The 25,495-nt window shown below is 40.9% G+C and overlaps 17 non-coding genes and 7 pseudogenes across 17 annotated transcripts; all 24 read right to left on the bottom strand.

The window, feature by feature from the left end:
- Positions 1-399: 399 nt before the first annotated feature.
- On the bottom strand, positions 400-518 carry LOC138408005 (5S ribosomal RNA). The gene has a single exon (XR_011241323.1). It is a non-coding gene; the product is annotated as a 5S ribosomal RNA (ribosomal RNA).
- Positions 519-1,008: 490 nt separating this feature from the next.
- Positions 1,009-1,117, bottom strand: LOC138409713 (5S ribosomal RNA; annotated as a pseudogene).
- A 490-nt stretch (positions 1,118-1,607) lies between these two features.
- Positions 1,608-1,716, bottom strand: LOC138409524 (5S ribosomal RNA; annotated as a pseudogene).
- A 490-nt stretch (positions 1,717-2,206) lies between these two features.
- LOC138409711 (5S ribosomal RNA) lies at positions 2,207-2,315 on the bottom strand (annotated as a pseudogene).
- Positions 2,316-2,805: 490 nt separating this feature from the next.
- On the bottom strand, positions 2,806-2,924 carry LOC138408244 (5S ribosomal RNA). Its single transcript, XR_011241563.1, has one exon. It is a non-coding gene; the product is annotated as a 5S ribosomal RNA (ribosomal RNA).
- A 490-nt stretch (positions 2,925-3,414) lies between these two features.
- LOC138408004 (5S ribosomal RNA) lies at positions 3,415-3,533 on the bottom strand. Its single transcript, XR_011241322.1, has one exon. It is a non-coding gene; the product is annotated as a 5S ribosomal RNA (ribosomal RNA).
- A 490-nt stretch (positions 3,534-4,023) lies between these two features.
- Positions 4,024-4,142, bottom strand: LOC138408003 (5S ribosomal RNA). Its single transcript, XR_011241321.1, has one exon. It is a non-coding gene; the product is annotated as a 5S ribosomal RNA (ribosomal RNA).
- Positions 4,143-4,632: 490 nt separating this feature from the next.
- Positions 4,633-4,751, bottom strand: LOC138408002 (5S ribosomal RNA). The gene has a single exon (XR_011241320.1). It is a non-coding gene; the product is annotated as a 5S ribosomal RNA (ribosomal RNA).
- A 490-nt stretch (positions 4,752-5,241) lies between these two features.
- LOC138408001 (5S ribosomal RNA) lies at positions 5,242-5,360 on the bottom strand. The gene has a single exon (XR_011241319.1). It is a non-coding gene; the product is annotated as a 5S ribosomal RNA (ribosomal RNA).
- Positions 5,361-5,850: 490 nt separating this feature from the next.
- LOC138409710 (5S ribosomal RNA) lies at positions 5,851-5,959 on the bottom strand (annotated as a pseudogene).
- A 490-nt stretch (positions 5,960-6,449) lies between these two features.
- Positions 6,450-6,568, bottom strand: LOC138408243 (5S ribosomal RNA). Its single transcript, XR_011241562.1, has one exon. It is a non-coding gene; the product is annotated as a 5S ribosomal RNA (ribosomal RNA).
- A 490-nt stretch (positions 6,569-7,058) lies between these two features.
- On the bottom strand, positions 7,059-7,167 carry LOC138409523 (5S ribosomal RNA; annotated as a pseudogene).
- Positions 7,168-7,657: 490 nt separating this feature from the next.
- Positions 7,658-7,776, bottom strand: LOC138407999 (5S ribosomal RNA). The gene has a single exon (XR_011241317.1). It is a non-coding gene; the product is annotated as a 5S ribosomal RNA (ribosomal RNA).
- A 490-nt stretch (positions 7,777-8,266) lies between these two features.
- Positions 8,267-8,385, bottom strand: LOC138407998 (5S ribosomal RNA). Its single transcript, XR_011241316.1, has one exon. It is a non-coding gene; the product is annotated as a 5S ribosomal RNA (ribosomal RNA).
- Positions 8,386-8,875: 490 nt separating this feature from the next.
- LOC138409162 (5S ribosomal RNA) lies at positions 8,876-8,994 on the bottom strand. Its single transcript, XR_011242482.1, has one exon. It is a non-coding gene; the product is annotated as a 5S ribosomal RNA (ribosomal RNA).
- Positions 8,995-9,484: 490 nt separating this feature from the next.
- Positions 9,485-9,603, bottom strand: LOC138408792 (5S ribosomal RNA). Its single transcript, XR_011242112.1, has one exon. It is a non-coding gene; the product is annotated as a 5S ribosomal RNA (ribosomal RNA).
- A 490-nt stretch (positions 9,604-10,093) lies between these two features.
- On the bottom strand, positions 10,094-10,212 carry LOC138407997 (5S ribosomal RNA). The gene has a single exon (XR_011241315.1). It is a non-coding gene; the product is annotated as a 5S ribosomal RNA (ribosomal RNA).
- Positions 10,213-10,702: 490 nt separating this feature from the next.
- LOC138408806 (5S ribosomal RNA) lies at positions 10,703-10,821 on the bottom strand. Its single transcript, XR_011242126.1, has one exon. It is a non-coding gene; the product is annotated as a 5S ribosomal RNA (ribosomal RNA).
- Positions 10,822-11,311: 490 nt separating this feature from the next.
- LOC138407996 (5S ribosomal RNA) lies at positions 11,312-11,430 on the bottom strand. The gene has a single exon (XR_011241314.1). It is a non-coding gene; the product is annotated as a 5S ribosomal RNA (ribosomal RNA).
- A 490-nt stretch (positions 11,431-11,920) lies between these two features.
- LOC138407995 (5S ribosomal RNA) lies at positions 11,921-12,039 on the bottom strand. Its single transcript, XR_011241313.1, has one exon. It is a non-coding gene; the product is annotated as a 5S ribosomal RNA (ribosomal RNA).
- Positions 12,040-12,530: 491 nt separating this feature from the next.
- Positions 12,531-12,639, bottom strand: LOC138409675 (5S ribosomal RNA; annotated as a pseudogene).
- Positions 12,640-19,552: 6,913 nt separating this feature from the next.
- On the bottom strand, positions 19,553-19,671 carry LOC138407994 (5S ribosomal RNA). Its single transcript, XR_011241312.1, has one exon. It is a non-coding gene; the product is annotated as a 5S ribosomal RNA (ribosomal RNA).
- Positions 19,672-20,161: 490 nt separating this feature from the next.
- Positions 20,162-20,280, bottom strand: LOC138407993 (5S ribosomal RNA). Its single transcript, XR_011241311.1, has one exon. It is a non-coding gene; the product is annotated as a 5S ribosomal RNA (ribosomal RNA).
- Positions 20,281-20,770: 490 nt separating this feature from the next.
- Positions 20,771-20,879, bottom strand: LOC138409674 (5S ribosomal RNA; annotated as a pseudogene).
- Positions 20,880-25,495: the final 4,616 nt, after the last annotated feature.

Here is a 25,495-nt window from a genome sequence, read left to right as displayed (position 1 = left end):
GGTGTGGGTGGGCGGGAGGGTCAATTGTTCCAAAATCAATCTCAAGGTGCAATTTTGGCATATCGTTGCAAGAAAAAAATCATTACAATTTTCAAAAATGACCTTCAGCAATATTGTCAGTGTTTCATATCCAGTTGTTTCCCTGATGCAGAGTAAACTCCCTGCTCTTTCATCGCTCTCTCCAAATAAGACAATTTGAAAATGATATGTTAATAAAACATGAATAAAGTAGTATTTTGATTAGAAACAAATCTGATGAATGCTCACTTTCACCTTTCAGTGATGATGTGAGGGTTCCATATTCTTTTTTCCTTTGATGAACAGTCTTTCCTGCTCTTTCCAAGAGGTGTCTCCTCTGAAGCAGCAGCAACAGCGCCCTCTGCAAAGAAAAGTCTAAAAAGCTTACAGCACCTGGTATTCCCAGGCGGTCTCCCATTCAAGTACTAACCAGGCCCGACCCTGCTTAGCTTCCGAGATCGGACGAGATCGGGCGTGTTCAGGGTGGTATGGCCGTAAGCGATTAACTCCACCCACAATACCTCCTTTATACATGTGAATCATCACCATCATCAATGGTTCTTCTGTTGCTTTGCAACCATAGCATCTTGAGGTGTGGGTGGGCGGGAGGGTCAATTGTTCCAAAATCAATCTCAAGGTGCAATTTTGGCATATCGTTGCAAGAAAAAAATCATTACAATTTTCAAAAATGACCTTCAGCAATATTGTCAGTGTTTCATATCCAGTTGTTTCCCTGATGCAGAGTAAACTCCCTGCTCTTTCATCGCTCTCTCCAAATAAGACAATTTGAAAATGATATGTTAATAAAACATGAATAAAGTAGTGTTTTGATTAGAAACAAATCTGATGAATGCTCACTTTCACCTTTCAGTGATGATGTTAGGGTTCCATATTCTTTTTTCCTTTGATGAACAGTCTTTCCTGCTCTTTCCAAGAGGTGTCTCCTCTGAAGCAGCAGCAACAGCGCCCTCTGCAAAGAAAAGTCTAAAAAGCTTACAGCACCTGGTATTCCCAGGCGGTCTCCCATTCAAGTACTAACCAGGCCCGACCCTGCTTAGCTTCCGAGATCGGACGTGTTCAGGGTGGTATGGCCGTAAGCGATTAACTCCACCCACAATACCTCCTTTATACATGTGAATCATCACCATCATCAATGGTTCTTCTGTTGCTTTGCAACCATAGCATCTTGAGGTGTGGGTGGGCGGGAGGGTCAATTGTTCCAAAATCAATCTCAAGGTGCAATTTTGGCATATCGTTGCAAGAAAAAAATCATTACAATTTTCAAAAATGACCTTCAGCAATATTGTCAGTGTTTCATATCCAGTTGTTTCCCTGATGCAGAGTAAACTCCCTGCTCTTTCATCGCTCTCTCCAAATAAGACAATTTGAAAATGATATGTTAATAAAACATGAATAAAGTAGTGTTTTGATTAGAAACAAATCTGATGAATGCTCACTTTCACCTTTCAGTGATGATGTTAGGGTTCCATATTCTTTTTTCCTTTGATGAACAGTCTTTCCTGCTCTTTCCAAGAGGTGTCTCCTCTGAAGCAGCAGCAACAGCGCCCTCTGCAAAGAAAAGTCTAAAAAGCTTACAGCACCTGGTATTCCCAGGCGGTCTCCCATTCAAGTACTAACCAGGCCCGACCCTGCTTAGCTTCCGAGATCGGGCGTGTTCAGGGTGGTATGGCCGTAAGCGATTAACTCCACCCACAATACCTCCTTTATACATGTGAATCATCACCATCATCAATGGTTCTTCTGTTGCTTTGCAACCATAGCATCTTGAGGTGTGGGTGGGCGGGAGGGTCAATTGTTCCAAAATCAATCTCAAGGTGCAATTTTGGCATATCGTTGCAAGAAAAAAATCATTACAATTTTCAAAAATGACCTTCAGCAATATTGTCAGTGTTTCATATCCAGTTGTTTCCCTGATGCAGAGTAAACTCCCTGCTCTTTCATCGCTCTCTCCAAATAAGACAATTTGAAAATGATATGTTAATAAAACATGAATAAAGTAGTATTTTGATTAGAAACAAATCTGATGAATGCTCACTTTCACCTTTCAGTGATGATGTTAGGGTTCCATATTCTTTTTTCCTTTGATGAACAGTCTTTCCTGCTCTTTCCAAGAGGTGTCTCCTCTGAATCAGCAGCAACAGCGCCCTCTGCAAAGAAAAGTCTAAAAAGCTTACAGCACCTGGTATTCCCAGGCGGTCTCCCATTCAAGTACTAACCAGGCCCGACCCTGCTTAGCTTCCGAGATCGGACGTGTTCAGGGTGGTATGGCCGTAAGCGATTAACTCCACCCACAATACCTCCTTTATACATGTGAATCATCACCATCATCAATGGTTCTTCTGTTGCTTTGCAACCATAGCATCTTGAGGTGTGGGTGGGCGGGAGGGTCAATTGTTCCAAAATCAATCTCAAGGTGCAATTTTGTCATATCGTTGCAAGAAAAAAATCATTACAATTTTCAAAAATGACCTTCAGCAATATTGTCAGTGTTTCATATCTAGTTGTTTCCCTGATGCAGAGTAAACTCCCTGCTCTTTCATCGCTCTCTCCAAATAAGACAATTTGAAAATGATATGTTAATAAAACATGAATAAAGTAGTGTTTTGATTAGAAACAAATCTGATGAATGCTCACTTTCACCTTTCAGTGATGATGTTAGGGTTCCATATTCTTTTTTCCTTTGATGAACAGTCTTTCCTGCTCTTTCCAAGAGGTGTCTCCTCTGAAGCAGCAGCAACAGCGCCCTCTGCAAAGAAAAGTCTAAAAAGCTTACAGCACCTGGTATTCCCAGGCGGTCTCCCATTCAAGTACTAACCAGGCCCGACCCTGCTTAGCTTCCGAGATCAGACGAGATCGGGCGTGTTCAGGGTGGTATGGCCGTAAGCGATTAACTCCACCCACAATACCTCCTTTATACATGTGAATCATCACCATCATCAATGGTTCTTCTGTTGCTTTGCAACCATAGCATCTTGAGGTGTGGGTGGGCGGGAGGGTCAATTGTTCCAAAATCAATCTCAAGGTGCAATTTTGGCATATCGTTGCAAGAAAAAAATCATTACAATTTTCAAAAATGACCTTCAGCAATATTGTCAGTGTTTCATATCCAGTTGTTTCCCTGATGCAGAGTAAACTCCCTGCTCTTTCATCGCTCTCTCCAAATAAGACAATTTGAAAATGATATGTTAATAAAACATGAATAAAGTAGTGTTTTGATTAGAAACAAATCTGATGAATGCTCACTTTCACCTTTCAGTGATGATGTTAGGGTTCCATATTCTTTTTTCCTTTGATGAACAGTCTTTCCTGCTCTTTCCAAGAGGTGTCTCCTCTGAAGCAGCAGCAACAGCGCCCTCTGCAAAGAAAAGTCTAAAAAGCTTACAGCACCTGGTATTCCCAGGCGGTCTCCCATTCAAGTACTAACCAGGCCCGACCCTGCTTAGCTTCCGAGATCGGACGAGATCGGGCGTGTTCAGGGTGGTATGGCCGTAAGCGATTAACTCCACCCACAATACCTCCTTTATACATGTGAATCATCACCATCATCAATGGTTCTTCTGTTGCTTTGCAACCATAGCATCTTGAGGTGTGGGTGGGCGGGAGGGTCAATTGTTCCAAAATCAATCTCAAGGTGCAATTTTGGCATATCGTTGCAAGAAAAAAATCATTACAATTTTCAAAAATGACCTTCAGCAATATTGTCAGTGTTTCATATCCAGTTGTTTCCCTGATGCAGAGTAAACTCCCTGCTCTTTCATCGCTCTCTCCAAATAAGACAATTTGAAAATGATATGTTAATAAAACATGAATAAAGTAGTATTTTGATTAGAAACAAATCTGATGAATGCTCACTTTCACCTTTCAGTGATGATGTGAGGGTTCCATATTCTTTTTTCCTTTGATGAACAGTCTTTCCTGCTCTTTCCAAGAAGTGTCTCCTCTGAAGCAGCAGCAACAGCGCCCTCTGCAAAGAAAAGTCTAAAAAGCTTACAGCACCTGGTATTCCCAGGCGGTCTCCCATTCAAGTACTAACCAGGCCCGACCCTGCTTAGCTTCCGAGATCGGACGAGATCGGGCGTGTTCAGGGTGGTATGGCCGTAAGCGATTAACTCCACCCACAATACCTCCTTTATACATGTGAATCATCACCATCATCAATGGTTCTTCTGTTGCTTTGCAACCATAGCATCTTGAGGTGTGGGTGGGCGGGAGGGTCAATTGTTCCAAAATCAATCTCAAGGTGCAATTTTGGCATATCGTTGCAAGAAAAAAATCATTACAATTTTCAAAAATGACCTTCAGCAATATTGTCAGTGTTTCATATCCAGTTGTTTCCCTGATGCAGAGTAAACTCCCTGCTCTTTCATCGCTCTCTCCAAATAAGACAATTTGAAAATGATATGTTAATAAAACATGAATAAAGTAGTGTTTTGATTAGAAACAAATCTGATGAATGCTCACTTTCACCTTTCAGTGATGATGTTAGGGTTCCATATTCTTTTTTCCTTTGATGAACAGTCTTTCCTGCTCTTTCCAAGAGGTGTCTCCTCTGAAGCAGCAGCAACAGCGCCCTCTGCAAAGAAAAGTCTAAAAAGCTTACAGCACCTGGTATTCCCAGGCGGTCTCCCATTCAAGTACTAACCAGGCCCGACCCTGCTTAGCTTCCGAGATCGGACGAGATCGGGCGTGTTCAGGGTGGTATGGCCGTAAGCGATTAACTCCACCCACAATACCTCCTTTATACATGTGAATCATCACCATCATCAATGGTTCTTCTGTTGCTTTGCAACCATAGCATCTTGAGGTGTGGGTGGGCGGGAGGGTCAATTGTTCCAAAATCAATCTCAAGGTGCAATTTTGGCATATCGTTGCAAGAAAAAAATCATTACAATTTTCAAAAATGACCTTCAGCAATATTGTCAGTGTTTCATATCCAGTTGTTTCCCTGATGCAGAGTAAACTCCCTGCTCTTTCATCGCTCTCTCCAAATAAGACAATTTGAAAATGATATGTTAATAAAACATGAATAAAGTAGTATTTTGATTAGAAACAAATCTGATGAATGCTCACTTTCACCTTTCAGTGATGATGTGAGGGTTCCATATTCTTTTTTCCTTTGATGAACAGTCTTTCCTGCTCTTTCCAAGAAGTGTCTCCTCTGAAGCAGCAGCAACAGCGCCCTCTGCAAAGAAAAGTCTAAAAAGCTTACAGCACCTGGTATTCCCAGGCGGTCTCCCATTCAAGTACTAACCAGGCCCGACCCTGCTTAGCTTCCGAGATCGGACGAGATCGGGCGTGTTCAGGGTGGTATGGCCGTAAGCGATTAACTCCACCCACAATACCTCCTTTATACATGTGAATCATCACCATCATCAATGGTTCTTCTGTTGCTTTGCAACCATAGCATCTTGAGGTGTGGGTGGGCGGGAGGGTCAATTGTTCCAAAATCAATCTCAAGGTGCAATTTTGGCATATCGTTGCAAGAAAAAAATCATTACAATTTTCAAAAATGACCTTCAGCAATATTGTCAGTGTTTCATATCCAGTTGTTTCCCTGATGCAGAGTAAACTCCCTGCTCTTTCATCGCTCTCTCCAAATAAGACAATTTGAAAATGATATGTTAATAAAACATGAATAAAGTAGTGTTTTGATTAGAAACAAATCTGATGAATGCTCACTTTCACCTTTCAGTGATGATGTTAGGGTTCCATATTCTTTTTTCCTTTGATGAACAGTCTTTCCTGCTCTTTCCAAGAGGTGTCTCCTCTGAAGCAGCAGCAACAGCGCCCTCTGCAAAGAAAAGTCTAAAAAGCTTACAGCACCTGGTATTCCCAGGCGGTCTCCCATTCAAGTACTAACCAGGCCCGACCCTGCTTAGCTTCCGAGATCGGACGTGTTCAGGGTGGTATGGCCGTAAGCGATTAACTCCACCCACAATACCTCCTTTATACATGTGAATCATCACCATCATCAATGGTTCTTCTGTTGCTTTGCAACCATAGCATCTTGAGGTGTGGGTGGGCGGGAGGGTCAATTGTTCCAAAATCAATCTCAAGGTGCAATTTTGTCATATCGTTGCAAGAAAAAAATCATTACAATTTTCAAAAATGACCTTCAGCAATATTGTCAGTGTTTCATATCTAGTTGTTTCCCTGATGCAGAGTAAACTCCCTGCTCTTTCATCGCTCTCTCCAAATAAGACAATTTGAAAATGATATGTTAATAAAACATGAATAAAGTAGTGTTTTGATTAGAAACAAATCTGATGAATGCTCACTTTCACCTTTCAGTGATGATGTTAGGGTTCCATATTCTTTTTTCCTTTGATGAACAGTCTTTCCTGCTCTTTCCAAGAGGTGTCTCCTCTGAAGCAGCAGCAACAGCGCCCTCTGCAAAGAAAAGTCTAAAAAGCTTACAGCACCTGGTATTCCCAGGCGGTCTCCCATTCAAGTACTAACCAGGCCCGACCCTGCTTAGCTTCCGAGATCAGACGAGATCGGGCGTGTTCAGGGTGGTATGGCCGTAAGCGATTAACTCCACCCACAATACCTCCTTTATACATGTGAATCATCACCATCATCAATGGTTCTTCTGTTGCTTTGCAACCATAGCATCTTGAGGTGTGGGTGGGCGGGAGGGTCAATTGTTCCAAAATCAATCTCAAGGTGCAATTTTGGCATATCGTTGCAAGAAAAAAATCATTACAATTTTCAAAAATGACCTTCAGCAATATTGTCAGTGTTTCATATCCAGTTGTTTCCCTGATGCAGAGTAAACTCCCTGCTCTTTCATCGCTCTCTCCAAATAAGACAATTTGAAAATGATATGTTAATAAAACATGAATAAAGTAGTGTTTTGATTAGAAACAAATCTGATGAATGCTCACTTTCACCTTTCAGTGATGATGTTAGGGTTCCATATTCTTTTTTCCTTTGATGAACAGTCTTTCCTGCTCTTTCCAAGAGGTGTCTCCTCTGAAGCAGCAGCAACAGCGCCCTCTGCAAAGAAAAGTCTAAAAAGCTTACAGCACCTGGTATTCCCAGGCGGTCTCCCATTCAAGTACTAACCAGGCCCGACCCTGCTTAGCTTCCGAGATCGGGCGTGTTCAGGGTGGTATGGCCGTAAGCGATTAACTCCACCCACAATACCTCCTTTATACATGTGAATCATCACCATCATCAATGGTTCTTCTGTTGCTTTGCAACCATAGCATCTTGAGGTGTGGGTGGGCGGGAGGGTCAATTGTTCCAAAATCAATCTCAAGGTGCAATTTTGGCATATCGTTGCAAGAAAAAAATCATTACAATTTTCAAAAATGACCTTCAGCAATATTGTCAGTGTTTCATATCCAGTTGTTTCCCTGATGCAGAGTAAACTCCCTGCTCTTTCATCGCTCTCTCCAAATAAGACAATTTGAAAATGATATGTTAATAAAACATGAATAAAGTAGTATTTTGATTAGAAACAAATCTGATGAATGCTCACTTTCACCTTTCAGTGATGATGTGAGGGTTCCATATTCTTTTTTCCTTTGATGAACAGTCTTTCCTGCTCTTTCCAAGAGGTGTCTCCTCTGAAGCAGCAGCAACAGCGCCCTCTGCAAAGAAAAGTCTAAAAAGCTTACAGCACCTGGTATTCCCAGGCGGTCTCCCATTCAAGTACTAACCAGGCCCGACCCTGCTTAGCTTCCGAGATCGGACGAGATCGGGCGTGTTCAGGGTGGTATGGCCGTAAGCGATTAACTCCACCCACAATACCTCCTTTATACATGTGAATCATCACCATCATCAATGGTTCTTCTGTTGCTTTGCAACCATAGCATCTTGAGGTGTGGGTGGGCGGGAGGGTCAATTGTTCCAAAATCAATCTCAAGGTGCAATTTTGGCATATCGTTGCAAGAAAAAAATCATTACAATTTTCAAAAATGACCTTCAGCAATATTGTCAGTGTTTCATATCCAGTTGTTTCCCTGATGCAGAGTAAACTCCCTGCTCTTTCATCGCTCTCTCCAAATAAGACAATTTGAAAATGATATGTTAATAAAACATGAATAAAGTAGTGTTTTGATTAGAAACAAATCTGATGAATGCTCACTTTCACCTTTCAGTGATGATGTGAGGGTTCCATATTCTTTTTTCCTTTGATGAACAGTCTTTCCTGCTCTTTCCAAGAGGTGTCTCCTCTGAAGCAGCAGCAACAGCGCCCTCTGCAAAGAAAAGTCTAAAAAGCTTACAGCACCTGGTATTCCCAGGCGGTCTCCCATTCAAGTACTAACCAGGCCCGACCCTGCTTAGCTTCCGAGATCGGACGAGATCGGGCGTGTTCAGGGTGGTATGGCCGTAAGCGATTAACTCCACCCACAATACCTCCTTTATACATGTGAATCATCACCATCATCAATGGTTCTTCTGTTGCTTTGCAACCATAGCATCTTGAGGTGTGGGTGGGCGGGAGGGTCAATTGTTCCAAAATCAATCTCAAGGTGCAATTTTGTCATATCGTTGCAAGAAAAAAATCATTACAATTTTCAAAAATGACCTTCAGCAATATTGTCAGTGTTTCATATCCAGTTGTTTCCCTGATGCAGAGTAAACTTCCTGCTCTTTCATCGCTCTCTCCAAATAAGACCATTTGAAAATGATATGTTAATAAAACATGAATAAAGTAGTGTTTTGATTAGAAACAAATCTGATGAATGCTCACTTTCACCTTTCAGTGATGATGTGAGGGTTCCATATTCTTTTTTCCTTTGATGAACAGTCTTTCCTGCTCTTTCCAAGAGGTGTCTCCTCTGAAGCAGCAGCAACAGCGCCCTCTGCAAAGAAAAGTCTAAAAAGCTTACAGCACCTGGTATTCCCAGGCGGTCTCCCATTCAAGTAATAACCAGGCCCGACCCTGCTTAGCTTCCGAGATCGGACGAGATCGGGCTTGTTCAGGGTGGTATGGCCGTAAGCGATTAACTCCACCCACAATACCTCCTTTATACATGTGAATCATCACCATCATCAATGGTTCTTCTGTTGCTTTGCAACCATAGCATCTTGAGGTGTGGGTGGGCGGGAGGGTCAATTGTTCCAAAATCAATCTCAAGGTGCAATTTTGTCATATCGTTGCAAGAAAAAAATCATTACAATTTTCAAAAATGACCTTCAGCAATATTGTCAGTGTTTCATATCCAGTTGTTTCCCTGATGCAGAGTAAACTTCCTGCTCTTTCATCGCTCTCTCCAAATAAGACCATTTGAAAATGATATGTTAATAAAACATGAATAAAGTAGTGTTTTGATTAGAAACAAATCTGATGAATGCTCACTTTCACCTTTCAGTGATGATGTGAGGGTTCCATATTCTTTTTTCCTTTGATGAACAGTCTTTCCTGCTCTTTCCAAGAGGTGTCTCCTCTGAAGCAGCAGCAACAGCGCCCTCTGCAAAGAAAAGTCTAAAAAGCTTACAGCACCTGGTATTCCCAGGCGGTCTCCCATTCAAGTACTAACCAGGCCCGACCCTGCTTAGCTTCCGAGATCGGACGAGATCGGGCTTGTTCAGGGTGGTATGGCCGTAAGCGATTAACTCCACCCACAATACCTCCTTTATACATGTGAATCATCACCATCATCAATGGTTCTTCTGTTGCTTTGCAACCATAGCATCTTGAGGTGTGGGTGGGCGGGAGGGTCAATTGTTCCAAAATCAATCTCAAGGTGCAATTTTGGCATATCGTTGCAAGAAAAAAATCATTACAATTTTCAAAAATGACCTTCAGCAATATTGTCAGTGTTTCATATCCAGTTGTTTCCCTGATGCAGAGTAAACTCCCTGCTCTTTCATCGCTCTCTCCAAATAAGACAATTTGAAAATGATATGTTAATAAAACATGAATAAAGTAGTATTTTGATTAGAAACAAATCTGATGAATGCTCACTTTCACCTTTCAGTGATGATGTGAGGGTTCCATATTCTTTTTTCCTTTGATGAACAGTCTTTCCTGCTCTTTCCAAGAGGTGTCTCCTCTGAAGCAGCAGCAACAGCGCCCTCTGCAAAGAAAAGTCTAAAAAGCTTACAGCACCTGGTATTCCCAGGCGGTCTCCCATTCAAGTACTAACCAGGCCCGACCCTGCTTAGCTTCCGAGATCGGACGAGATCGGGCGTGTTCAGGGTGGTATGGCCGTAAGCGATTAACTCCACCCACAATACCTCCTTTATACATGTGAATCATCACCATCATCAATGGTTCTTCTGTTGCTTTGCAACCATAGCATCTTGAGGTGTGGGTGGGCGGGAGGGTCAATTGTTCCAAAATCAATCTCAAGGTGCAATTTTGGCATATCGTTGCAAGAAAAAAATCATTACAATTTTCAAAAATGACCTTCAGCAATATTGTCAGTGTTTCATATCCAGTTGTTTCCCTGATGCAGAGTAAACTCCCTGCTCTTTCATCGCTCTCTCCAAATAAGACAATTTGAAAATGATATGTTAATAAAACATGAATAAAGTAGTGTTTTGATTAGAAACAAATCTGATGAATGCTCACTTTCACCTTTCAGTGATGATGTGAGGGTTCCATATTCTTTTTTCCTTTGATGAACAGTCTTTCCTGCTCTTTCCAAGAGGTGTCTCCTCTGAAGCAGCAGCAACAGCGCCCTCTGCAAAGAAAAGTCTAAAAAGCTTACAGCACCTGGTATTCCCAGGCGGTCTCCCATTCAAGTACTAACCAGGCCCTACCCTGCTTAGCTTCCGAGATTGGACGAGATCGGGCGTGTTCAGGGTGGTATGGCCGTAAGCGATTAACTCCACCCACAATACCTCCTTTATACATGTGAATCATCACCATCATCAATGGTTCTTCTGTTGCTTTGCAACCATAGCATCTTGAGGTGTGGGTGGGCGGGAGGGTCAATTGTTCCAAAATCAATCTCAAGGTGCAATTTTGTCATATCGTTGCAAGAAAAAAATCATTACAATTTTCAAAAATGACCTTCAGCAATATTGTCAGTGTTTCATATCCAGTTGTTTCCCTGATGCAGAGTAAACTCCCTGCTCTTTCATCGCTCTCTCCAAATAAGACAATTTGAAAATGATATGTTAATAAAACATGAATAAAGTAGTGTTTTGATTAGAAACAAATCTGATGAATGCTCACTTTCACCTTTCAGTGATGATGTGAGGGTTCCATATTCTTTTTTCCTTTGATGAACAGTCTTTCCTGCTCTTTCCAAGAGGTGTCTCCTCTGAAGCAGCAGCAACAGCGCCCTCTGCAAAGAAAAGTCTAAAAAGCTTACAGCACCTGGTATTCCCAGGCGGTCTCCCATTCAAGTACTAACCAGGCCCGACCCTGCTTAGCTTCCGAGATCGGACGAGATCGGGCGTGTTCAGGGTGGTATGGCCGTAAGCGATTAACTCCACCCACAATACCTCCTTTATACATGTGAATCATCACCATCATCAATGGTTCTTCTGTTGCTTTGCAACCATAGCATCTTGAGGTGTGGGTGGGCGGGAGGGTCAATTGTTCCAAAATCAATCTCAAGGTGCAATTTTGTCATATCGTTGCAAGAAAAAAATCATTACAATTTTCAAAAATGACCTTCAGCAATATTGTCAGTGTTTCATATCCAGTTGTTTCCCTGATGCAGAGTAAACTCCCTGCTCTTTCATCGCTCTCTCCAAATAAGACAATTTGAAAATGATATGTTAATAAAACATGAATAAAGTAGTGTTTTGATTAGAAACAAATCTGATGAATGCTCACTTTCACCTTTCAGTGATGATGTGAGGGTTCCATATTCTTTTTTCCTTTGATGAACAGTCTTTCCTGCTCTTTCCAAGAGGTGTCTCCTCTGAAGCAGCAGCAACAGCGCCCTCTGCACAGACAAGTCTAAAAAGCTTACAGCACCTGGTATTCCCAGGCGGTCTCCCATTCAAGTACTAACCAGGCCCGACCCTGCTTAGCTTCCGAGATCGGACGAGATCGGGCGTGTTCAGGGTGGTATGGCCGTAAGCGATTAACTCCACCCACAATACCTCCTTTATACATGTGAATCATCACCATCATCAATGGTTCTTCTGTTGCTTTGCAACCATAGCATCTTGATGTGTGGGTGGGTTGGGGGGGTCAATTGTTCCAAAATCAATCTCAAGGTGCAATTTTGGCATATCGTTGCAAGAAAAAAATCATTACAATTTTCAAAAATGACCTTCAGCAATATTGTCAGTGTTTCATATCCAGTTGTTTCCCTGATGCAGAGTAAACTCCCTGCTCTTTCATCGCTCTCTCCAAATAAGACAATTTGAAAATGATATGTTAATAAAACATGAATAAAGTAGTGTTTTGATTAGAAACAAATCTGATGAATGCTCACTTTCACCTTTCAGTGATGATGTGAAGGTTCCATATTCTTTTTTCCTTTGATGAACAGTCTTTCCTGCTCTTTCCAAGAGGTGTCTCCTCTGAAGCAGCAGCAACAGCGCCCTCTGCAAAGAAAAGTCTAAAAAGCTTACAGCACCTGGTATTCCCAGGCGGTCTCCCATTCAAGTACTAACCAGGCCCGACCCTGCTTAGCTTCCGAGATCAGGCGTGTTCAGGGTGGTATGGCCGTAAGCGATTAACTCCACCCACAACACCTCCTTTATACATGTGAATCATCACCATCATCAATGGTTCTTCTGTTGCTTTGCAACCATAGCATCTTGAGGTGTGGGTGGGCGGGAGGGTCAATTGTTCCAAAATCAATCTCAAGGTGCAATTTTGTCATATCGTTGCAAGAAAAAAATCATTACAATTTTCAAAAATGACCTTCAGCAATATTGTCAGTGTTTCATATCCAGTTGTTTCCCTGATGCAGAGTAAACTCCCTGCTCTTTCATCGCTCTCTCCAAATAAGACCATTTGAAAATGATATGTTAATAAAACATGAATAAAGTAGTGTTTTGATTAGAAACAAATCTGATGAATGCTCACTTTCACCTTTCAGTGATGATGTGAGGGTTCCATATTCTTTTTTCCTTTGATGAACAGTCTTTCCTGCTCTTTCCAAGAGGTGTCTCCTCTGAAGCAGCAGCAACAGCGCCCTCTGCAAAGAAAAGTCTAAAAAGCTTACAGCACCTGGTATTCCCAGGCGGTCTCCCATCCAAGTACTAACCAGGCCCGACCCTGCTTAGCTTCCGAGATCGGACGAGATCGGGCATGTTTTTTTTTTTTTTTTTATTATCAAAAATACATAATTTTCATACATTTTATGTACAGATATTACATTTATATACATATCTCGTCATTATCTCAGACTACTGTCTGAGATAAGACCCACACTTCCATAGATAATGAATATTTAAGTCAGAAAATGAGAAAACATCAGAAAAAGCAACAACAAAACAAACAAAAAACAAACAAAAATAAATAAATAAATAAATAAATAAAAATAAAAATAAAATAAAATAAAATAAACAAAAAAACAAAACAAAACAAATCATAACCAAAAAGAAGACACCTAATTTTTTAAAACTGCCATTACATATTGACACTTACAGCTGGCACATACAACACTTTTCATTCATTTTTGCCGAAATCAAATTCCACATTCCCATCATCTGTTACCTCTATCAGAGTGCTTCCATCCACAAATCCTTTTTTGAACTCTTCTTTTTCCGTGTATCTGTGTATCATGTTTACATCTCTTTTTATCATGTTTTTAAACACACTCCATACTTCAGCTTTTTTCTTTTCATAATGGGCCAAGTTTCTCCTGAGTTTAACTGCATATCTTGCATGACTCAACACATAGTTTAACAGATTAATATTACACTCTTTCACTCTGCCATTCATCCCAAACAGCCACATCTTTCTCCATTCCATCCTTTCTATCAATTTCCCTTCCCAGCATCTGCTTATCGTTCCTTTCATCCTCTCAAAGAAACTTTCTAACTCACTGCATTCGACAAACTCATGCATACATGTTTCCACTTTTATCTTACACACATCACATTCCTTTTTCACATTCACATCAAACTTGCTTATGATCAGGTTATTGAAAATTCTATTGTGTCTCAAGAGATAATCAAAGTTTTCACACTCTATGCTGTTCCATTTCACTCTTAGATTCATCCATATCTTTTCTGCATCCAGTCCATCCATAACTTTCTTCCATACATTCTCAGCAGCCGGTCTTCTCACTTCTTCCCCTCTTAAACATTTATAGAGTATTTTTGTTTTCACACAGTTCAGACTCATTCTGCTCTCTCCTTTGCCCACATACATTTCTATCTCTCTTTCTTCCCTCACCCCAGCCTCTCTCTCAATCATGTCCATCCATTCTTTCGGCATTGCCTTCTTAATTTTTTCCATTATTGCTTCTGCTGTTCCCAACCATATCTCGTCCCCCCTCCCTCTTACTTCATCCACTATCGCTTGTGCTCCCATGAAGCCTGGAACATGCTCGTACACTATATCCTTTACTTTCCTGATCCCTGCATTCCATATGGTTCTGTTGTATATTGTTGCTCCATTAATTGTTATTTTTGGGTTTAGAAAAACTGGTTGCTCCCATACTTGCTTCACATTCTTGCAGTCATACGTCACAGTTTTTAGGAATTCCCCCCATGCTCCAAGCATTTCTTTGAGGATCTCTGTTGTTTCAGACATCATCCCTTTCTTCAGTTCCATGTACACACCACTTTCACCACATCCTCCACTCTTTTTAATTGCCTCTCCCAAGAACACCTTCCACACTTGATCTTTCTTGTTCTTTAGATACCTCGTCATCATTTTTACTCTTAGTGCTTTCTTTTTCTTTTCCAGGTTGATCAGTTTTAGGCCTCCATCTTCATACTCATTTTCTAGGACTTCCTTTGCTATTCTTGCCCCCTTCCCATCCCACAGGAAGTCACTCACTATCTTGTCTACTTCCTTCAGCACTTTCTCTGGCACATCCAAAACATTCATTATATATATTAATTTGCTCATGATTAGTGCATTTACCACTATCACTTTCCCTTTCAGTTTTAATCCTCTCCGTTTCCACATTCCCAACGTCTTTTTTATGTTGTTTACTATCCCTTCATATTGCCTATCTCTCCCTTCTCTATCTTCAATCCCTAAGTTCACTCCTAACACCTTCATGTATTCGTTGTTCTCTTTTAGTCTTTTTACTTCTTCCCCTACTCTGCTCTCTCCTATGCACATGATTTCTGATTTTTCTATATTTAATTTTGCTCCTGATGCCCTACCAAATAGTTCTACACTTTCTAACGTCTCTGCTACGCTTTCCTTGTCTACCACTGTCACCGTTGTGTCGTCTGCATATTGGTATAACGTGCTCACCTGTCCACCCGGTAGTTCTATGCCCTTTATTTTCTTATTTTGTAATATTAATGCCGCTAACGGCTCTGCGGACAATGCGTACAGGAGAGCCGATAACGGACATCCCTGTCTTACTGATCTTTCTATTCTAAATTCATTTGTGATTATTCCATTAATTTTTACCTTGCTTGCTGCTTTCTCATACATTGTCCTAATCCTCCCTATCATCTTATTTCCAAAACCTGCTTTCCCTAATACTTTATATAGATAACTGTGGTCTACTCTGTCGAATGCTTTGTTTTGATCTATGCTTAGTACTATCCCTTTCCTGTTCTCTTTCATGTATGTTATTGTGTCTCTGATGCTGCTTATAGTGTCTGCTATGTCCCTACCTGGTATGCTATATGCTTGTGTGCTCCCAACCACCGTCCCTATTACTTTCTTTATCCTGTTTGCTAATACCTTTGCTAAGATTTTATAGTCGCCATTTAACATTGTCAGTGGTCTATAATTTTCTAAATTATCCCTGCTCCCTTTTTTGTGAATTATGCTTACTAGCCCTGTTGTCATGCTTTGCGGTATCTTTCCCTTTTCTTCTATCCATTTATACAACTTCTCTAATACTGGTGTTAATTCTTCTCTAAACTCTATGTAGAATTCTCCTATTAAGCCGTCTGTTCCTGGACTTTTATTTCTCCCTAACCCGCTTATTGCTGTCTCTATCTCCTCTCTACTTATCTCTCCCTCACACATCTCTCTGTCATTCTCGCTTATCCTATTCTTTATTTTCTCAATCACTTGTCTGCTACTCTCATTGTCTACCTCTTCTTTCTTGTACAGCTCTCTGTAAAATTCTTCTACTCTCTCTACTATTCCAGCTATGTCTTTTATCTTCTCTCCTCTCTTTCCCTCCACTTGTTCAATGTAGTTGTTTTTCTGCCTTGTTTTCTCTAGCCCTAGGAAATATCCTGTGCATTTCTCTCCCTCTATGGTGTATCTTGCTCTGCTTCTGATGATTGCTCCTTGGCATTTTCCCTGTTCTATTTCTTTTAGTTCATTTTTTTTTTTAATGTACTCTTTTGTGTCATAATTTTCCTCTTTTTCAGCTTTCTCTTCCTCTCTTTCTATCTCCCTCACTAACCACTTTTCTCTCTCTTTCCCTTTCTTGCTCTTGTTCCTACCATATTTTTTGCTTATTTCTTTTATTCCTTCTTTTAATTTTTCCCACCACCGCCCTATATCCTCCTCATACATTCTCTCATTCATCTCCCATTTTATGTATTCTCTCACACCTTCTTTATATTTTTTTTCCTTAAGTAGCTCTCCATTCAAACACCACACCCCACCTCCTCTTGTCTTTGTTTCTTGCCCTAGCGTGAATTTTAGCATCATGTGATCGCTGAGTGTTGTTATTTTGTACTGTATTTCACCTATTGTTTCTGCTAATTTTTTTGTACTTAACACTAAGTCTATTCTGCTTTGTTTTAGTTCTCCCTTCACCACTTGTTTCCTCGAAAATACTTTTGCCTCTGGGTTTCTTTCCCTCCACACATCACACAGTTTTTTCTCTCTTTTTATCTTTTGTAATGCCCCTCTTGATGAGTCGTTTTTAAATTTCATTTTCCCAGAGACATCTAATTTTCCACACCATACATTGAAATCGCCTACTATTAAGCTGTTGCTTTCACACATTACTCCCATTTGTTCGAACATCATCCTTCTCTCCTTCTATGTGTTTGCTGCATGTATATTTATGAGTTTTATTTCTTCATTCATATGTTTAAATTTAATCGCTATCAGCCTCCCTTCACCATCGTTCTCACACATCTTCACCTTCCCCACCGCTCCTTTTTTCACTAATATAGCTACTCCCCTAGCTTTCCCATCACCATTATTTGAGTATATTTCCCCTGTCCATTCTTTCTTTACTTCAATCATGCATCTTTCATCCCAGTGTGTCTCTTGGATACATATTATATCATACTCACTCAGGTTATATATGTGTTGTCTTTTCCACCTTTTGTTCAGCCCTCTTGCGTTTATCGTTAAGATCGTTATCATAAGTATTGTTATGTTCATTTGTTTTTGCTTTTGCTTTTCTTGTACTGTCTCTGTTGCCTCTGAGGGTTTTGTCTCTTTCTTAGTTGCATTATTTGGGTCATTAAGTCCATGTCCATGTCTTGATCATTTGTTTTCTTATCTGCTTCCTCTCCTTCTATGTGTGTTTGTGCTTTCTTCTCTCCGCTCACTCCGTCCTTTTCCGCTGCAGCCTCGTTCTCCTTCACCGCTGTTGCGTTCACCGCTGCTATCTTCATCACCGCTGTTGCCACCGTCACCGCCGTTGTCACCGTCTTCGCTTCCTTCTCCGTCTCCGCTGCTGTCTGCTTCGTCGCTTCTGACTCCGTCGCCGCTGTTGTCACCTTCTCCGTCGTTGTCACCGTCCCCGTTGTCGTCACCGTCCCCGTTGTCTTCTCTTTCTCCGCTGCTGTCTCGTTCACCGCTGCTAACTCCGTCCCCGCTGCTCCCTTCGTCTCCGCCGCTGACATCATGATCGCCTCTGTCATCTCCATCTCCTCCGCTGCTCCGCGCTCCCCGTCGCTGCCATCCGAGTCCTCACTCCCCGCCTCTCCCTCGCTTTCTTCCTCCTCCGTGTCTCCTTCTATTCCTTCTATCTCCATGGTGTTCTCTTTCCCGTCTTTGGGTCCGTTCTTTTCTCTTGTCCTGTCCATTTGGCTTCCGCATTCCCTTGCGTAGTGCCCCTGAACTCCGCATCTGTGACACTGAAACTCTGGGCACTCTCTCAGGATGTGCCCTGGCTGCATGCACATCCTGCAGACTTTTGTTTGTTTGTCGTGAATTACTCTGAAATACTCCGTTCCGAGGGCTGTGTTAAATTTTGTTGAGTATGGGAGGGACTGGATCTCGTCATTAAACTTCACTTTAAGGAATCGTGTCCCGTCTGCCACTTGTGTCCCCGGCCACATCCGTCTCCTTACTGCTGTGACTGGTGTCACTCCCCATCCACGCAGCTTCTCCATTATTTCCTTGTCCTCTATGTAGTATGGTATGTTCAGGAAGGAGACCACCAACTCGTCGTTGCAGAGCTCTCTAGCGTGGACTCTTGTCTCCCCAATCCTGAATCCCTCCATCAGCCTCTCCTTCCCTTTTGGATGGCTCATTGTCATCTCGTGTTTCCTGGGATTTATGTATCGGCATGCCACCAGTCCTCCGCACAGCTCGCGCACGCACCGCATCAGCGTCATGGTGCTTACTTCCTCCTCTCCTTCTGTTTCTACACTCACGGTGAGTTTCTTCCCGTCCCTCTCCGTGTCGTTTAATTCTCTGTTCTTCTTTCCTTCATTTTCTTGTCCGCTGTCTGTCTCATTCATCGTTTTTCCGTTCCGTGTTGTCGCCGTGAGGTCCGTCATGATTTTTTTTTTTTTTTTAAACATAAAGCGCTCCAAAGTGGAGGATTAGAAGAGGGAGGGGGAAAACAAACTTAAATAGATTCCCCCAGACAGTGCGACACTGTTGGGGGGGGGTATCTCTCAGTCCTTTGCTGTATTTTAATTCTATTATCTCATTTAAATGTTCAGTAGATAGAGAAAAAAAGGGGGAAAAAAGGAGAGCGGAGCTGAGTCACCCGTGGTGCTCAACGTCCGTCGATTTCAAAAAAGATACCTGCTGATCCGTCACGCATGCGCTGTGTTCAGGGTGGTATGGCCGTAAGCGATTAACTCCACCCACAATACCTCCTTTATACATGTGAATCATCACCATCATCAATGGTTCTTCTGTTGCTTTGCAACCATAGCATCTTGAGGTGTGGGTGGGCGGGAGGGTCAATTGTTCCAAAATCAATCTCAAGGTGCAATTTTGTCATATCGTTGCAAGAAAAAAATCATTACAATTTTCAAAAATGACCTTCAGCAATATTGTCAGTGTTTCATATCCAGTTGTTTCCCTGATGCAGAGTAAACTCCCTGCTCTTTCATCGCTCTCTCCAAATAAGACAATTTGAAAATGATATGTTAATAAAACATGAATAAAGTAGTGTTTTGATTAGAAACAAATCTGATGAATGCTCACTTTCACCTTTCAGTGATGATGTGAGGGTTCCATATTCTTTTTTCCTTTGATGAACAGTCTTTCCTGCTCTTTCCAAGAGGTGTCTCCTCTGAAGCAGCAGCAACAGCGCCCTCTGCAAAGAAAAGTCTAAAAAGCTTACAGCACCTGGTATTCCCAGGCGGTCTCCCATTCAAGTACTAACCAGGCCCGACCCTGCTTAGCTTCCGAGATCGGACGAGATCGGGCGTGTTCAGGGTGGTATGGCCGTAAGCGATTAACTCCACCCACAATACCTCCTTTATACATGTGAATCATCACCATCATCAATGGTTCTTCTGTTGCTTTGCAACCATATAATCTTGAGGTGTGGGTGGGCGGGAGGGTCAATTGTTCCAAAATCAATCTCAAGGTGCAATTTTGTCATATCGTTGCAAGAAAAAAATCATTACAATTTTCAAAAATGACCTTCAGCAATATTGTCAGTGTTTCATATCCAGTTGTTTCCCTGATGCAGAGTAAACTCCCTGCTCTTTCATCGCTCTCTCCAAATAAGACAATTTGAAAATGATATGTTAATAAAACATGAATAAAGTAGTGTTTTGATTAGAAACAAATCTGATGAATGCTCACTTTCACCTTTCAGTGATGATGTGAGGGTTCCATATTCTTTTTTCCTTTGATGAACAGTCTTTCCTGCTCTTTCCAAGAGGTGTCTCCTCTGAAGCAGCAGCAACAGCGCCCTCTGCACAGACAAGTCTAAAAAGCTTACAGCACCTGGTATTCCCAGGCGGTCTCCCATTCAAGTACTAACCAGGCCCGACCCTGCTTAGCTTCCGAGATCGGACGAGATCGGGCGTGTTCAGGGTGGTATGGCCGTAAGCGATTAACTCCACCCACAATACCTCCTTTATACATGTGAATCATCACCATCATCAATGGTTCTTCTGTTGCTTTGCAACCATAGCATCTTGAGGTGTGGGTGGGCGGGAGGGTCAATTGTTCCAAAATCAATCTCAAGGTGCAATTTTGGCATATCGTTGCAAGAAAAAAATCATTACAATTTTCAAAAATGACCTTCAGCAATATTGTCAGTGTTTCATATCCAGTTGTTTCCCTGATGCAGAGTAAACTCCCTGCTCTTTCATCGCTCTCTCCAAATAAGACAATTTGAAAATGATATGTTAATAAAACATGAATAAAGTAGTGTTTTGATTAGAAACAAATCTGATGAATGCTCACTTTCACCTTTCAGTGATGATGTGAAGGTTCCATATTCTTTTTTCCTTTGATGAACAGTCTTTCCTGCTCTTTCCAAGAGGTGTCTCCTCTGAAGCAGCAGCAACAGCGCCCTCTGCAAAGAAAAGTCTAAAAAGCTTACAGCACCTGGTATTCCCAGGCGGTCTCCCATTCAAGTACTAACCAGGCCCGACCCTGCTTAGCTTCCGAGATCAGGCGTGTTCAGGGTGGTATGGCCGTAAGCGATTAACTCCACCCACAACACCTCCTTTATACATGTGAATCATCACCATCATCAATGGTTCTTCTGTTGCTTTGCAACCATAGCATCTTGAGGTGTGGGTGGGCGGGAGGGTCAATTGTTCCAAAATCAATCTCAAGGTGCAATTTTGTCATATCGTTGCAAGAAAAAAATCATTACAATTTTCAAAAATGACCTTCAGCAATATTGTCAGTGTTTCATATCCAGTTGTTTCCCTGATGCAGAGTAAACTCCCTGCTCTTTCATCGCTCTCTCCAAATAAGACCATTTGAAAATGATATGTTAATAAAACATGAATAAAGTAGTGTTTTGATTAGAAACAAATCTGATGAATGCTCACTTTCACCTTTCAGTGATGATGTGAGGGTTCCATATTCTTTTTTCCTTTGATGAACAGTCTTTCCTGCTCTTTCCAAGAGGTGTCTCCTCTGAAGCAGCAGCAACAGCGCCCTCTGCAAAGAAAAGTCTAAAAAGCTTACAGCACCTGGTATTCCCAGGCGGTCTCCCATCCAAGTACTAACCAGGCCCGACCCTGCTTAGCTTCCGAGATCGGACGAGATCGGGCATGTTTTTTTTTTTTTTTTTATTATCAAAAATACATAATTTTCATACATTTTATGTACAGATATTACATTTATATACATATCTCGTCATTATCTCAGACTACTGTCTGAGATAAGACCCACACTTCCATAGATAATGAATATTTAAGTCAGAAAATGAGAAAACATCAGAAAAAGCAACAACAAAACAAACAAAAAACAAACAAAAATAAATAAATAAATAAATAAATAAATAAAAATAAAAATAAAATAAAATAAAATAAACAAAAAAACAAAACAAAACAAATCATAACCAAAAAGAAGACACCTAATTTTTTAAAACTGCCATTACATATTGACACTTACAGCTGGCACATACAACACTTTTCATTCATTTTTGCCGAAATCAAATTCCACATTCCCATCATCTGTTACCTCTATCAGAGTGCTTCCATCCACAAATCCTTTTTTGAACTCTTCTTTTTCCGTGTATCTGTGTATCATGTTTACATCTCTTTTTATCATGTTTTTAAACACACTCCATACTTCAGCTTTTTTCTTTTCATAATGGGCCAAGTTTCTCCTGAGTTTAACTGCATATCTTGCATGACTCAACACATAGTTTAACAGATTAATATTACACTCTTTCACTCTGCCATTCATCCCAAACAGCCACATCTTTCTCCATTCCATCCTTTCTATCAATTTCCCTTCCCAGCATCTGCTTATCGTTCCTTTCATCCTCTCAAAGAAACTTTCTAACTCACTGCATTCGACAAACTCATGCATACATGTTTCCACTTTTATCTTACACACATCACATTCCTTTTTCACATTCACATCAAACTTGCTTATGATCAGGTTATTGAAAATTCTATTGTGTCTCAAGAGATAATCAAAGTTTTCACACTCTATGCTGTTCCATTTCACTCTTAGATTCATCCATATCTTTTCTGCATCCAGTCCATCCATAACTTTCTTCCATACATTCTCAGCAGCCGGTCTTCTCACTTCTTCCCCTCTTAAACATTTATAGAGTATTTTTGTTTTCACACAGTTCAGACTCATTCTGCTCTCTCCTTTGCCCACATACATTTCTATCTCTCTTTCTTCCCTCACCCCAGCCTCTCTCTCAATCATGTCCATCCATTCTTTCGGCATTGCCTTCTTAATTTTTTCCATTATTGCTTCTGCTGTTCCCAACCATATCTCGTCCCCCCTCCCTCTTACTTCATCCACTATCGCTTGTGCTCCCATGAAGCCTGGAACATGCTCGTACACTATATCCTTTACTTTCCTGATCCCTGCATTCCATATGGTTCTGTTGTATATTGTTGCTCCATTAATTGTTATTTTTGGGTTTAGAAAAACTGGTTGCTCCCATACTTGCTTCACATTCTTGCAGTCATACGTCACATTTTTTAGGAATTCCCCCCATGCTCCAAGCATTTCTTTGAGGATCTCTGTTGTTTCAGACATCATCCCTTTCTTCAGTTCCATGTACACACCACTTTCACCACATCCTCCACTCTTTTTAATTGCCTCTCCCAAGAACACCTTCCACACTTGATCTTTCTTGTTCTTTAGATACCTCGTCATCATTTTTACTCTTAGTGCTTTCTTTTTCTTTTCCAGGTTGATCAGTTTTAGGCCTCCATCTTCATACTCATTTTCTAGGACTTCCTTTGCTATTCTTGCCCCCTTCCCATCCCACAGGAAGTCACTCACTATCTTGTCTACTTCCTTCAGCACTTTCTCTGGCACATCCAAAACATTCATTATATATATTAATTTGCTCATGATTAGTGCATTTACCACTATCACTTTCCCTTTCAGTTTTAATCCTCTCCGTTTCCACATTCCCAACGTCTTTTTTATGTTGTTTACTATCCCTTCATATTGCCTATCTCTCCCTTCTCTATCTTCAATCCCTAAGTTCACTCCTAACACCTTCATGTATTCGTTGTTCTCTTTTAGTCTTTTTACTTCTTCCCCTACTCTGCTCTCTCCTATGCACATGATTTCTGATTTTTCTATATTTAATTTTGCTCCTGATGCCCTACCAAATAGTTCTACACTTTCTAACGTCTCTGCTACGCTTTCCTTGTCTACCACTGTCACCGTTGTGTCGTCTGCATATTGGTATAACGTGCTCACCTGTCCACCCGGTAGTTCTATGCCCTTTATTTTCTTATTTTGTAATATTAATGCCGCTAACGGCTCTGCGGACAATGCGTACAGGAGAGCCGATAACGGACATCCCTGTCTTACTGATCTTTCTATTCTAAATTCATTTGTGATTATTCCATTAATTTTTACCTTGCTTGCTGCTTTCTCATACATTGTCCTAATCCTCCCTATCATCTTATTTCCAAAACCTGCTTTCCCTAATACTTTATATAGATAACTGTGGTCTACTCTGTCGAATGCTTTGTTTTGATCTATGCTTAGTACTATCCCTTTCCTGTTCTCTTTCATGTATGTTATTGTGTCTCTGATGCTGCTTATAGTGTCTGCTATGTCCCTACCTGGTATGCTATATGCTTGTGTGCTCCCAACCACCGTCCCTATTACTTTCTTTATCCTGTTTGCTAATACCTTTGCTAAGATTTTATAGTCGCCATTTAACATTGTCAGTGGTCTATAATTTTCTAAATTATCCCTGCTCCCTTTTTTGTGAATTATGCTTACTAGCCCTGTTGTCATGCTTTGCGGTATCTTTCCCTTTTCTTCTATCCATTTATACAACTTCTCTAATACTGGTGTTAATTCTTCTCTAAACTCTATGTAGAATTCTCCTATTAAGCCGTCTGTTCCTGGACTTTTATTTCTCCCTAACCCGCTTATTGCTGTCTCTATCTCCTCTCTACTTATCTCTCCCTCACACATCTCTCTGTCATTCTCGCTTATCCTATTCTTTATTTTCTCAATCACTTGTCTGCTACTCTCATTGTCTACCTCTTCTTTCTTGTACAGCTCTCTGTAAAATTCTTCTACTCTCTCTACTATTCCAGCTATGTCTTTTATCTTCTCTCCTCTCTTTCCCTCCACTTGTTCAATGTAGTTGTTTTTCTGCCTTGTTTTCTCTAGCCCTAGGAAATATCCTGTGCATTTCTCTCCCTCTATGGTGTATCTTGCTCTGCTTCTGATGATTGCTCCTTGGCATTTTCCCTGTTCTATTTCTTTTAGTTCATTTTTTTTTTTAATGTACTCTTTTGTGTCATAATTTTCCTCTTTTTCAGCTTTCTCTTCCTCTCTTTCTATCTCCCTCACTAACCACTTTTCTCTCTCTTTCCCTTTCTTGCTCTTGTTCCTACCATATTTTTTGCTTATTTCTTTTATTCCTTCTTTTAATTTTTCCCACCACCGCCCTATATCCTCCTCATACATTCTCTCATTCATCTCCCATTTTATGTATTCTCTCACACCTTCTTTATATTTTTTTTCCTTAAGTAGCTCTCCATTCAAACACCACACCCCACCTCCTCTTGTCTTTGTTTCTTGCCCTAGCGTGAATTTTAGCATCATGTGATCGCTGAGTGTTGTTATTTTGTACTGTATTTCACCTATTGTTTCTGCTAATTTTTTTGTACTTAACACTAAGTCTATTCTGCTTTGTTTTAGTTCTCCCTTCACCACTTGTTTCCTCGAAAATACTTTTGCCTCTGGGTTTCTTTCCCTCCACACATCACACAGTTTTTTCTCTCTTTTTATCTTTTGTAATGCCCCTCTTGATGAGTCGTTTTTAAATTTCATTTTCCCAGAGACATCTAATTTTCCACACCATACATTGAAATCGCCTACTATTAAGCTGTTGCTTTCACACATTACTCCCATTTGTTCGAACATCATCCTTCTCTCCTTCTATGTGTTTGCTGCATGTATATTTATGAGTTTTATTTCTTCATTCATATGTTTAAATTTAATCGCTATCAGCCTCCCTTCACCATCGTTCTCACACATCTTCACCTTCCCCACCGCTCCTTTTTTCACTAATATAGCTACTCCCCTAGCTTTCCCATCACCATTATTTGAGTATATTTCCCCTGTCCATTC

Source organism: Paralichthys olivaceus, chromosome 5 (genome assembly GCF_024713975.1).
Source record: "Paralichthys olivaceus isolate ysfri-2021 chromosome 5, ASM2471397v2, whole genome shotgun sequence".
In the NCBI taxonomy this organism is placed as follows: Eukaryota; Metazoa; Chordata; class Actinopteri; order Pleuronectiformes; family Paralichthyidae; genus Paralichthys; species Paralichthys olivaceus.
The sequence above is the reverse complement of the archived record's forward strand: the minus strand, read 5'-3'. Positions and strand labels throughout refer to the sequence as shown.